At 41.8% G+C, this 14051-nt stretch overlaps 1 non-coding gene across 1 annotated transcript; it reads left to right on the top strand.

The window, feature by feature from the left end:
• The first annotated feature begins 6151 nt into the window (after positions 1-6151).
• TRNAA-CGC (transfer RNA alanine (anticodon CGC)) lies at positions 6152-6223 on the top strand. Its single transcript has one exon. It is a non-coding gene; the product is annotated as a tRNA-Ala (tRNA).
• The last annotated feature ends 7828 nt before the right edge of the window (positions 6224-14051 follow it).

Here is a 14051-nt window from a genome sequence, read left to right as displayed (position 1 = left end):
TGATGTTGTTTTTGCTACTTGCCACTTAAAAAAAAAAAGACCATACGGGGCAACCACACTTACTGAGAACACTCCTGATATTCTCCTTCTCACCCAATTCCCCCTCCTGTGTGGTTAGAATAGTTTCTGCATGATGGAAAAGAGTGCGAATGACAGAAAATGTATGGATCAGTGGATGGTGCGAATTAAACTGCAAATATTGGTTGGTATGTGTGGATTTCCTGCATACCTCAAAATCCAAGCGGCCATCACAATTCATGTGAACCTTGCAATCAAGAAAGGTAAACTGATGATTGTTGTATAGTTCCTGTGTGAACTGGATGTTAACGTCCACACTATTCAGTTAATTAAAAAATTACTGCTGTTCACACTTCTTCATAACCACAAAAGTATTGTCAACGTACATCATTGGGAGACTTCCGCTTCCGGTCCCTCGAGCGAGGAAGCTGACTTCAATCTCTCCACGGCATCAAAATTTAAGTATTTTCCCATTTGTGTCTTTGTCAAATTTCCACTGGTTATTTTCTTGTGTATGTGTTATTGTGTGTTTCTAGTTAGTTTTGGTTTTGTAATTATCGCAAAGTTGTGTGTAATTTTTCGTTTTTTGTTCGTACCTCATGCGCGGCCTGGTCCCTCTAGGCTCCCTTCCCCCGTCGGTATTTTGTGAATATAAGTTCCTTCCTTCGCTGTATTTGCTTGTTTCTTTAATTTTCTTTCTCCCCTACCTCCCACGATCATCTTACCCTTTGCCTAACGTTTTAAATACAAAAAAAAAAAACTTTATGATTTCCTTCTCTCCTCGCAGTCACGTGCTTGTTCTCTCGCCTCCTTGTCTTGCCTTGTGCCCGGCCCCCTTTATCTCCTTTTTCTTGCAGCTCTCCAGCCGATACTCTCCTTTCCAACTCTAGTTTCCTCCATACTCATTCAACCCTTTCTCCTTTTTCTCAAATCCACGTCCTCACTTCAGGAACTTTTCCCAGATTGTTTTTCACGGTTTTGTTTAAATATTATTTAAACATTTTAAAACTTTCCCCTGCAGTTTTATTCAGTGGTTTATTACAACACACTGTTTTTCTTTCTATTTAAAAGGCTTTTTTCAATTTCCTATTCAATTCATTCCACTTCAAAAAAAATTTCAATCTCCTACAATCATTCCTTTCTACATTCTCTAAACTCACCTTCATTCCACCCCTCCTCTATCGTTTGCAAATGGGTCTCTGACTTGAAAATCACAATAAACCCAATTTGTTAGAAATGTTCATTAATCATCCACTTTCTAAACTCCCCCCTCACACCTCCCCTCCTAAACTCACCTTTCCCTTTCAATCTTCCCCCTCACCCCTCCCCTCCTAAACTCCCCCCTTGCCACTCCCCTCCAAATCTCCCCCCCCTTGCCCCTCCCCTTCAAAACTCCCCCCTACCCCTTCCCCTTCAAATCTTCCCACCCTACTTTTTTCTCCAACTCTCCCCTCTCTCCCCTCCTCCTCAAAGCGTCTTCCCCGCTTCCTCTCCCTTCCAACTCTCACCTCCATCTCCTCCAACTTCTTCCTCGCTCTGTCCACCCTCAAACAACACCTCACTGTCCCTCACCCAATCACCATCAAACCTTTTGTCCTCCTCATCCTTCCCTTTCTCCGAGCTATTCTGAAATCTCTGACACACGATCAACAGCTCTCCCTTCCTCCTCCTCCCTCTCTTCCACATCTTATCCGTACCCCTCCCCTCCCCTGTCATGTATCCGATGTTCCCCCTTCCTCTTCATTAACGGTATGGACCTCAAACACCCGGGGTCTTCGCTCAAACTTGACTGATCTCTCCATACAGGTTGCTTCTGACAAACCAGACTTGATCTGCTTAACAGAAACTTTCCTCCTTCATGATGTCTGTGATTCCTTAATATCTCTCCCTGGTTACTCCCTCCTCCGGTATGATAGACCTGAGCCTCGTCCTGGAGGTGAGGTTGCTATCTTTATCAAAAACTCTCTTCCTCACTCTCCTTGCACTGCCCTCTCTCCACCCCACCCCCAGGAGTTCCACTGGCTACGGCTTCCTCTCCGCTCCCACCTTTTGTTCATATGTGTTTTGCACCGTCCTTCAAACAGTGATGACTCCATCTACATCTCTCTGTCTGACAACATGATGGACCAACTTCTATCTACTCATCCCAACTCTCTCTTCCTCATATGTGGTGATTTCAATTGTCATCATGCCAGCTGGCTGGGTGTGGGTACCTCTCTCACCAGCCATACCTCAGCAAAGGACTTCTGCGACTCATTGGGACTGACACAATCTGTCCATTTCCCGACCCGGATCTCAGTCAACGGAGTATCTTCTCTTCGAGACCTGGTTATGACTAACTTCCCTGCAAATGTCTGCTGCTCTTCTGCTCCAATCGGTTCATCTGATCATGTGCTTGTTAAAGTGGACATCTCTCTGACCATTCTCAGAGAGCCTCCTCAGCGTCAACGAGTCTGGCATTTCACTCAGGCCAACTGGCACAGTCTTCAAGCAGCCATGAATCATCTGGACTGGTCTCCCATCTCTACTGCCTCTGACATCAACTCATCCTGGGATTTCTTCCAAAGTAAATTGCTCTCTCTCTCATGCACAGATTTATCCCCTCTCGTCTTCAGTTGTCATACCCTTCCTCCCGTCCATGGTACACGGAATCTTGTGGTGAGGCAGTTGCCCTGAAACAACTTGCCTTCGCCTCCTGGAAGGCAAATCCAACAGAAGGAAATCTCATTTCCTTTCACAAAGCCCGGAACAAGTGTGTGTCCACCCTCGGGGGAGCCAGGAAACAATATCTCTGTACTCTCAAGAATTAACTGTCAAACCTGTCACCCTCTTCCAAATTCTGTTGGTGTCTGGTCAAATCTGTTTCTGGTGTTTGTTTCCCCTCCATCCCCTCCCTTACCTCAAACGGCTACACAGCTGACTCCGCACACGAAAAAATTGAATGCGTCAACTCTGTGTTTGCCTCAAAATATTGTGTCCCAAACCCGTCCCTCTCTGTACCCAGTCGTACCCAGCTGCTCCTGGATTCTGTGTCCTTCTCTCCTGACAAGGTGGAGAAGTTTCTGTCAATCCTCGACTATGATTCTGCAACAGACGGCATCAGCCCACGGGTCCTAAAATCCTGCTCTGCCACTCTTTCACACCCTCTCTCTGTTCTCTTCACCCTCTCTTTTGCTCAAGGTCATCTACCATCAGCTTGGAAATCAGCCAACATGACCGCTTTACACAAAAAAGGTGCAAAAACAGATCCTTGCAACTACAGACCAATCCGCCTTCTCCCAATTATCAGCAAAGTCATGGAATCCATCATTTCTTCGGATATCAAATCTTTCCTCTTCTCCAATGGCTTGATCTCTGATAATCAATTTGGTTTCAGACCAGGTCACTCTACTCTGGACATGCTGCTTCTGCTGTCTCAACAATGGATGGAGGTCCTCAACGCCAAACAGGAAATTAGAGCTGGCTCCCTTGACATATCACGTGCCTTCCATACGGTCTGGCACCCCGCTCTGCTCACCAAACTCTCCTCCCATTTTACCCATGGAAATCTCCACGCTTGGCTTGCGGACGTCCTCTCTGGTCGGAGTCAACGTGTGGCCCTGAATGGGTTTCTCTCATCTCCCCTTCCTGTTCAGGCTGGAGTTCCCCAAGGCAGTGCTCTGGGCCCTGTGCTTTTTCTGGTCTTCATCAATGATCTATCTGATTCTCTGGAAAATCCTCTCTATCTCTTTGCTGATGACCACTCTCTGCTGCTGCATTCCTTATCCCTCAGATCGGCACTCTGCAGACTCCTCACTTTCTGCAGGCCTGGACAAAATCACAGACTGGTCCAACAAGTGGTACATGTCTTTCAATCCTGACAAATCTCACACTCTTACTATGTCTCTCCGAAAAGACCAACTGGACAACCCTCCCATCTACTTTCTGAACAATCCTCTCCAATAAGTTATGTCACTCAAGCTTTTGGGTCTCACTATCTGCCATGATCTTTCCTGGGAAAACCACATTTCCAAGCTGGCCTCCAAAGCCAGTCGCAGACTGGGCATCCTCCGTCATGCAAAGTCCTTCCTTGGCACACCTGAGCTTCTCACCACATACGAGGCTTTCATCCTCAGCTCAATGGAATACTGTTCTCCCCTCTGGGCTGGTGCTCCTGCCTCACACCTAGCTCGTCTTCATGCTGTTGAAACCAAAGCTTTCAGAATCATTGGAATCTTCCGCGATGAAGCTAACTCCGAGGGCCTTTCACTCACTCACCGCAGGCAGGTGTGTGGTCTGTTGTCTGTCTTCTACCGACTCCTATCCGGCCTAGCTCTCCCTGCTCTATCTGTGCTCTGTCCCCCAAATATTCTTACAGGTCGCACAAGATCTGCCAGTAACCCTCTTCTGGTGAAATTGCCAAAATCAAGACCCTCTGCTCACCTTCACTCCTTCATTCCTCTTTTCTCTCGCCTCTGAAACAAACTCCCTCTCACTCTTCAATCCCACTCCTCCCTCCAGGTCTTTAAAACAGCTGTTCACCACCATCTCTTATCTTCCCCCATTCAAAACCTTGATCTCTTCTACCCCGTTAATTCACCCCAGGTTCACTTTTTTTGAAATACCGACTTCTTTCTTTCCTGGAAGTTCTGGCAGTGTTCATTTTGTACCTTTTGCACCCCCCCCCCTCCGCCCCACCTTCCCATGCATCCTCCCCCCAAGCCCTCTCCCTCCCACTTCTGATCTTCTGTTGTCCCTGTTATCTGCTGTTGTACTTGGTGTGCTTCCCTCTCTCTCCCCATCTTGTCTCCCGCTCCCTTTATTGTATGTTTTGTGTCATTTTTTTTGTGTGATTGATGTCGCTTATAATTTCGCTCTTACACGAGCCCCGATCTTGCACAAAAACAAAAACAAACAAAAAAAACAGAGTGAAAACTGAGTCCTCCCTTTCAGCACCCGTCATGGCCGGGCCCCCATCGGTGCCCTGTAATGACATCATGCAGTGCCTGGAGAATGCACAGGAAAGGAGCGGTGGACAACAGAGCATGTCGTGATGGTCAAAGCTCTGCCCTCTCCCATCAGCTGGCCCAGTGCTTCAGCTCCACATCTTTCACAGATCACTGCTTTGATAGCGGGGTCAAAAATAGTTCATCAGTGGTGATGTTGCTCACTCGCAGAGTGCATGCTTCGCATGTGTGAGGCCCTGGGTTCAACTCCTGGCATCTCCATTTTGTTTGTGGGGGAGCTTTTCAATTTTATCGTCAATAACGAATCGCAAGTTCAATTAATTTCAAATAATTTCGCTGTTGTGGCTTTGGTCATCTGAAGCAACAATCCAATTGTTTACAGAGACTTTCATCGCCGTAACACCCTGTGTTAATTGGTGCTCTTTCAATATTTTCTCATGCCCTGTCGTCCTCCTTTATTTGTCATCAATCTGCAAAATGAGGAATTCACTTAAGTGAGGCGCGAGTGTTCGAGTCCCAGTGTCTTGATATGGAAGTTCAAATCCACTTCTTATTATCAAAAACTAAATAAATAATTGATTAATCAATAATAATGAATTGAATCACTCCAAATTATCAAAAAATAAATAATTAATTGATTAAGCAATAAATAATGAATCGATGAATTCGATGATTCAATTCATCATCAACACCCTTTGCAGCCAAATCGCTTGGCCATTGTCATGTCAAAATATCAGCTTCCGAGCTCAAAACGTGCCCGAGATATTGCCCAGATGAGAAAGGAAATAAATAAGTTCTTAATCAATCGACAATAATTCGGTAATTAATTGATTCATCAAAAAAAAAAAACATACTGTTTTTGCCAAAGCACTTCCTCATGATTGTGCCAAAATTTCTGCTTCCTCGCTCAAAGGATGGCTGAGATATCGCCCGGATAAACAAACAAGAAAACAACCAGAGTGAAAACTGAGTACTCCCTTTCAGCGCGCGTCATTGCCGGGCCCCCTTCGTTGCCCGGTAATGACATCATGCAGGGCCTGGAGAATGCACAGGAAAGGAGCGGTGGACAACAGAGCATGTTGTGATGGTCAAAGCTCTGGCCTCTCCCATCAGCTGGCCCAGTGCTTCAGCTCCACATCTTTCACAGATCGATGCTTTGATTGTGGTGTCAAAGACAGTTCATAAGTGGGGATGTATCTCAGTGGTAGAGCGCATGCTTCGCATGTGTGAGGCCCCAGGTTCAACTCCTGGCATCTCCATTTTGTTTGTGGTATCTTTTCAATTTTATCGTCGATAACAAATCGCAAGTTCAAATAATTTCAAATAATTTCGCTGTTGTGGTTTTGGTCATCTGAAGCAACAATCCAATTGGTTACAGAGACTTTCATCGCCATAATAGCCTGTGTTAATTGGTGCTCTTTCAAAATTTTCTCATGCCCTGTCGTCCCTCTCCTTTATTTGTCATCAATCTGCAAAATGAGGAGTTCACTAAAGTGAGGCGCCAGTGTTCGAGTGCCAGTGTTTTGATATGGAAGTTCAAATCCACTCCTAATTATCAAAAAATAATTAATTAATTGATTAATCAATAAAAATGAATTGAATTACTCCGAATTATCAAAAAAAACAAATAATTCATTGATTCATCAACAAATAATTAATCGATTAATTTGATGATTCAATTCATCGAAAATAACCTTTCCAGCCAAATGACTTGGTCATTGTCATGTCCAAATATCAACTTCCATGCTCAAAAGGTGCCTGAGATGTTGCCCAGATGAGAAAGGAAATAAAAAAAAGTTCTTAATCAATCGACAATAATTCGGTAATTAATTGATTTTTCAAAAAAACAAAACATACCGTTTTTGCCAAAGCACTTCCTCACTATTGTGCCAAAATTTCTGCTTCCTCGCTCAAAGGATGGGTGAGATATCGTCCGGATAAACAAACAAGAAAACAACCAGAGTGAAAACTGAGTACTCCCTTTCAGTGCGCATCATTGATTGTCCTGTTGTTGTCCCTTCGTTGCCCTGTAATGACATCATGCAGTGCCTGGAGAATGCACAGGAAAGGAGCGGTGGACAACAGAGCATGTCGTGATGGGCAAAGCTCTGCCCTCTCCCATCAGCGAGCACAGTGCTTCAGCTCCACATCTTGTGCAGATCACTGCTTTGATTGCGGTATCAAAAATAGTTCATAAGTGTGAGAGTCGCCCAGTGGTAGAATGCATCCTTTGCATGTGTGAGTCCGCGGGTTCAACTCCTGGCATCTCCATTTTGTTTGTGGTCTCTTTTCAATTTTATCGTCAATAACGAATCGCAAGTTCAATTAATTTCCAATAATTTCGCTGTTGTGGTTTTGGTCATCTGAAGCAACAATCCAATTGGTTACAGAGACTTTCTTCGCATGACACCCTGTGTTAATTGGTGCTCTTTCAATATTTTCTCATGCCCTGTCGTCCTTCTCCTTCATTTGTCATCAATCTGCAAAATGAGTTCACTTAAGTGAGGCGCGAATGTCCGAGTCCCAGTGTCTTGGTATGGATGTTCAAATCCATTATGGATGTTGCACCAACACAAGTGCGAAAAGTGGATTTTCAACACTAACACAAGTGCGAAAAGTGGTTTTTCAACACTATCACAAGTGCAAAAAGTGTTTTTTCCACACTAATACAAGTGCAAAAGTGGTTTCCTGCACCAACACAAGTGCGAAAAGTAGTTTTTCAACACTAACACAAGTGCGAAAAGTGGTTTTTCAACACTAACACAAGTGCGAAAAGTGGTTTTTCAACACTAATGCAAGTGCAAAAGTGGTTTCCTGCACCAACACAAGTGCGAAAAGTGGTTTTTCCACACTAATACAAGTGCAAAATTGGTTTCCTGCACCAACACAAGTGCGAAAAGTGCTTTTTCAACACTAACACAAGTGCGAAAAGTGGTTTTTCAACACTAACACAAGTGCGAAAAGTGGTTTTTCCACACTAATACAAGTGCAAAAGTGGTTTCCTGCACCAACACAAGTGCGAAAAGTGGTTTTTCAACACTATCACAAGTGCAAAAAGTGTTTTTTCCACACTAATGCAAGTGCAAAAGTGGTTTCCTGCACCAACACAAGTGCGAAAAGTGGTTTTTCAACACTAACACAAGTGCGAAAAGTGGTTTTTCAACACTAACACAAGTGCGAAAGTGTTTTTTGCACACTAATACAAGTGCAAAAGTGCTTTTTCAACACTAACACAAATGCGAAAAGTGGTTTTTCCACACTAATACAAGTGCAAAAGTGGTTTCCTGCACCAACACAAGTGCGAAAGGTGGTTTTTCAACACTAACACAAGTGCGAAAAGTGGTTTTTCAACACTATCACAAGTGCAAAAAGTGTTTTTTCCACTCTAATACAAGTGCAAAAGTAGTTTCCTGCACCAACACAAGTGCGAAAAGTGGTTTTTCAAAACTAACACAAGTGCGAAAAGTGGTTTTTCAACACTAACACAAGTGCGAAAAGTGGTTTTTCCACACTAATACAAGTGCAAAAGTGGTTTCCTGCACCAACACAAGTGCGAAGAGTGGTTTTTCAACACAAACACAAGTGCGAAAAGTGGTTTTTCAACACTATCACAAGTGCAAAAAGTGTTTTTTCCACACTAATACAACTGCAAAAGTGGTTTCCTGCACCAACACAAGTGCGAAAAGTGGTTTTTCAACACTAACACAAGTGCGAAAACTAGTTTTTCAACACTAACACAAGTGCGAAAAGTGTTTTTTCAACACTAACACAAGTGCGAAAAGTGGTTTTTCAACACTAACACAAGTGCGAAAAGTGGTTTTTCAACACTAACACAAGTGCGAAAAGTGGTTTTTCAACAATAACACAAGTGCGAAAAGTGGTTTTTCCACACTAATACAAGTGCAAAAGTGGTTTCCTGCACCAACACAAGTGCGAAAAGTGGTTTTTCAACACTAACACAAGTGCGAAAAGTGATTTTTCCACACTAATACAAGTGCAAAAGTGGTTTCCTGCACCAACACAAGTGTGAAAAGTGGTTTTTCAACACTAACACAAGTGCGAAAAGTGGTTTTTCAACATTATCACAAGTGCAAAAAGTGTTTTTTCCACACTAATACAAGTGCAAAAGTGGTTTCCTGCACCAACACAAGTGCAAAAAGTGTTTTTTCAACACTAACACAAGTGCGAAAAGTGGTTTTTCAACACTAACACAAGTGCGAAAAGTGGTTTTTCAACACTATCACAAGTGCAAAAAGTGGTTTTTCCACACTAATACAAGTGCAAAAGTGGTTTCCTGCACCAACACAAGTGCAAAAAGTGGTTTTTCAACACTAACACAAGTGCGAAAAGTGGTTTTTCAACACAAACACAAGTGCGAAAAGTGGTTTTTCAACACTATCACAAGTGCAAAAAGTGTTTTTTCCACACTAATACAAGTGCAAAAGTGGTTTCCTGCACCAACACAAGTGCGAAAAGTGGTTTTTCAACACTAACACAAGTGCGAAAAGTGGTTTTTCAACACTATCACAAGTGCAAAAAGTGTTTTTTCCACACTAATACAAGTGCAAAACTGGTTTCCTGCACCAACACAAGTGCGAAAAGTGGTTTTTCAACACTAACACAAGTGTGAAAAGTGCTTTTTCCACACTAATACAAGTGCAAAAGTGGTTTCCTGCACCAACACAAGTGCGAAAAGTGGTTTTTCAACACTAACACAAGTGCGAAAAGTGGTTTTTCAACACTATCACAAGTGCAAAAAGTGTTTTTTCCACACTAATACAAGTGCAAAAGTGGTTTCCTGCACCAACACAAGTGCGAAAAGTAGTTTTTCAACACTAACACAAGTGCGAAAAGTGGTTTTTCAACACTAACACAAGTGCGAAAAGTGGTTTTTCAACACTAACACAAGTGCGAAAAGTGGTTTTTCAACACTAACACAAGTGCGAAAAGTGGTTTTTCCACACTATCACAAGTGCAAAAAGTGTTTTTCCACACTAATACAAGTGCAAAAGTGGTTTCCTGCACCAACACAAGTGCGAAAAGTGGTTTTTCAACACTAACACAAGTGTGAAAATTGGTTTTTCAACACTAACACAAGTGCGAAAAGTGGTTTTTCCACACTAATACAAGTGCAAAAGTGGTTTCCTGCACCAACACAAGTGCGAAAAGTGGTTTTTCAACACTAACGCAAGTGCGAAGAGTGGTTTTTCAACACTAACACAAGTGCGAAGAGTGGTTTTTCCACACTAATACAAGTGCAAAAGTGGTTTTTCAACACTAACACAAGTGCGAAAAGTGGTTTTTCAACACTATCACAAGTGCAAAAAGTGTTTTTTCCACACTAATACAAGTGCAAAAGTGGTTTCCTGCACCAACACAAGTGCGAAAGGTGGTTTTTCAACACTAACACAAGTGCGAAAAGTGGTTTTTCCACACTAACACAAGTGCAAAAGTGGTTTCCTGCACCAACACAAGTGCAAAAGGTGGTTTTTCAACACTAACACAAGTGTGAAAAGTGGTTTTTCAACACTAACACAAGTGCGAAAAGTGGTTTTTCAACACTAATACAAGTGCAAAAGTGGTTTCCTGCACCAACACAAGTGCGAAAAGTGGTTTTTCAACACTAACACAAGTGCGAAAAGTGGTTTTTCAACACTAACACAAGTGCGAAAAGTGGTTTTTCCACACTAATACAAGTGCAAAAGTGGTTTCCTGCACCAACACAAGTGCGAAAAGTGGTTTTTCAACACTATCACAAGTGCAAAAAGTGTTTTTTCCACACTAATGCAAGTGCAGAAGTGGTTTCCTGCACGAACACAAGTGCGAAAAGTGGTTTTTCAACACTAACACAAGTGCGAAAAGAGGTTTTTCAACACTAACACAAGTGCGAAAAGTGTTTTTTGCACACTAATACAAGTGCAAAAGTGCTTTTTCAACACTAACACAAATGCGAAAAGTGGTTTTTCCACACTAATACAAGTGCAAAAGTGGTTTCCTGCACCAACACAAGTGCGAAAGGTGGTTTTTCAACACTAACACAAGTGCGAAAAGTGGTTTTTCAACACTAACACAAGTGCGAAAAGTGGTTTTTCCACACTAATACAAGTGCAAAAGTGGTTTCCTGCACCAACACAAGTGCAAAAAGTGTTTTTTCCACACTAATACAAGTGCAAAAGTGGTTTCCTGCACCAACACAAGTGCGAAAAGTGGTTTTTCAACACTAACACAAGTGCGAAAAGTGGTTTTTCAACACTATCACAAGTGCAAAAAGTGTTTTTTCCACACTAATACAAGTGCAAAACTGGTTTCCTGCACCAACACAAGTGCGAAAAGTGGGTTTTCAACACTAACACAAGTGTGAAAAGTGGTTTTTCCACACTAATACAAGTGCAAAAGTGGTTTCCTGCACCAACACAAGTGCGAAAAGTGGTTTTTCAACACTAACACAAGTGCGAAAAGTGGTTTTCAACACTATCACAAGTGCAAAAAGTGTTTTTTCCACACTAATACAAGTGCAAAAGTGGTTTCCTGCACCAACACAAGTGCGAAAAGTAGTTTTTCAACACTAACACAAGTGCGAAAAGTGGTTTTTCAACACTAACACAAGTGCGAAAAGTGGTTTTTCAACACTAACACAAGTGCGAAAAGTGGTTTTTCCACACTAATGCAAGTGCAAAAGTGGTTTCCTGCACCAACACAAGTGCGAAAGTGGTTTTTCAACACTAACACAAGTGCGAAAAGTGGTTTTTCCACACTAATACAAGTGCAAAAGTGGTTTCCTGCACCAACACAAGTGCGAAAAGTGCTTTTTCAACACTAACACAAGTGCGAAAAGTGGTTTTTCAACACTATCACAAGTGCAAAAAGTGTTTTTACCACACTAATACAAGTGCAAAAGTGGTTTCCTGCACCAACACAAGTGCGAAAAGTGGTTTTTCAACACTATCACAAGTGCGAAAAGTGGTTTTTCAACACTAACACAAGTGCGAAAAGTGGTTTTTCAACACTATCACAAGTGCAAAAAGTGTTTTTTCCACACTAATACAAGTGCAAAAGTGGTTTCCTGCACCAACACAAGTGCGAAAGTGGTTTCCTGCACCAACACAAGTGCGAAGAGTGGTTTTTCAACACTAACACAAGTGCGAAAACTGGTTTTTCAACACTATCACAAGTGCAAAAAGTGTTTTTTCCACACTAATACAAGTGCAAAAGTGGTTTCCTGCACCAACACAAGTGCGAAAAGTGGTTTTTCAACACTAACACAAGTGCGAAAACTAGTTTTTCAACACTAACACAAGTGCGAAAAGTGGTTTTTCAACACTAACACAAGTGCGAAAAGTGGTTTTTCAACACTAACACAAGTGCGAAAAGTGGTTTTGCCACACTAATACAAGTGCAAAAGTGGTTTCCTGCACCAACACAAGTGCGAAAAGTGGTTTTTCAACACTATCACAAGTGCAAAAAGTGTTTTTTCCACACTAATACAAGTGCAAAAGTGGTTTCCTGCACCAACACAAGTGCGAAAGGTGGTTTTTCAACACTAACACAAGTGTGAAAAGTGGTTTTTCCTCACTAATACAAGTGCAAAAGTGGTTTCCTGCACCAACACAAGTGCAAAAGGTGGTTTTTCAACACTAACACAAGTGCGAAAAGTGGTTTTTCAACACTAACACAAGTGCGAAAAGTGGTTTTTCAACACTAATACAAGTGCAAAAATGGTTTCCTGCACCAACACAAGTGCGAAAAGTGGTTTTTCAACACTAACACAAGTGCGAAAAGTGGTTTTTCAACACTAACACAAGTGCGAAAAGTGGTTTTTCCACACTAATACAAGTGCAAAAGTGGTTTCCTGCACCAACACAAGTGCGAAAAGTGGTTTTTCAACACTATCACAAGTGCAAAAAGTGTTTTTTCCACACTAATGCAAGTGCAAAAGTGGTTTCCTGCACCAACACAAGTGCGAAAAGTGGTTTTTCAACACTAACACAAGTGCGAAAAGTGGTTTTTCAACACTAACACAAGTGCGAAAAGTGTTTTTTGCACACTAATACAAGTGCAAAAGTGCTTTTTCAACACTAACACAAATGCGAAAAGTGGTTTTTCCACACTAATACAAGTGCAAAAGTGCTTTTTCAACACTAACACAAATGCGAAAAGTGGTTTTTCAACACTAACACAAGTGCGAAAAGTGTTTTTTGCACACTAATACAAGTGCAAAAGTGCTTTTTCAACACTAACACAAATGCGAAAAGTGTTTTTTGCACACTAATACAAGTGCAAAAGTGCTTTTTCAACACTAACACAAATGCGAAAAGTGGTTTTTCCACACTAATGCAAGTGCAAAAGTGGTTTCCTGCGCCAACACAAGTGCGAAAAGTGGTTTGTCAACACTAACTCAAGTGCGAAAAGTGGTTTTTCAACACTATCACAAGTGCAAAAAGTGTATTTTCCACACTAATACAAATGCAAAAGTGATTTCCTGCACCAACACAAGTGCGAAAAGTGGTTTTTCAACACTAACGCAAGTGCGAAAAGTGGTTTTTCAACACTAACACAAGTGCGAAAAGTGGTTATTCCACACTAATACAAGTGCAAAAGTGGTTTCCTGCACCAACACAAGTGCGAAAAGCGGATTTTCAACACTAACACAAGTGCGAAAAGTGGTTTTTCAACACTAACACAAGTGCGAAAAGTGGTTTTTCAACACTATCACAAGTGCAAAAAGTGTTTTTTTCCACACTAATACAAGTGCAAAAGTGGTTTCCTGCACCAACACAAGTGCGAAAAGTGGTTAATCAACACTAACACAAGTGCGAAAAGTGGTTTTTCAACACTATCACAAGTGCAAAAAGTGTTTTTTCCACACTAATATATACACAAAGAATTAAGTTAAGCACCCCCCCGTTTTTTTACAACCTCGCACATTACAAGTTTGTTGTCGTCAAAACAGTGTAATATACCCATGATATTGCTATATTTTCTGGAGAAGTGATATTATGGTCACATAAAAACATAACAATCATGCCGTTTTCAATATTTTATTCTGAATAATTTAAGGTGAAATTTTTTGGGAATTTTAGGCATATT

Source organism: Myxine glutinosa, chromosome 6, assembly GCF_964187855.1.
Source record: "Myxine glutinosa chromosome 6, kmMyxGlut1.1, whole genome shotgun sequence".
NCBI classification, from domain to species: domain Eukaryota; kingdom Metazoa; phylum Chordata; class Myxini; order Myxiniformes; family Myxinidae; genus Myxine; species Myxine glutinosa.
Note: the sequence above shows the minus strand (reverse complement) of the source record. Positions and strands in the feature narration are given on the sequence as shown.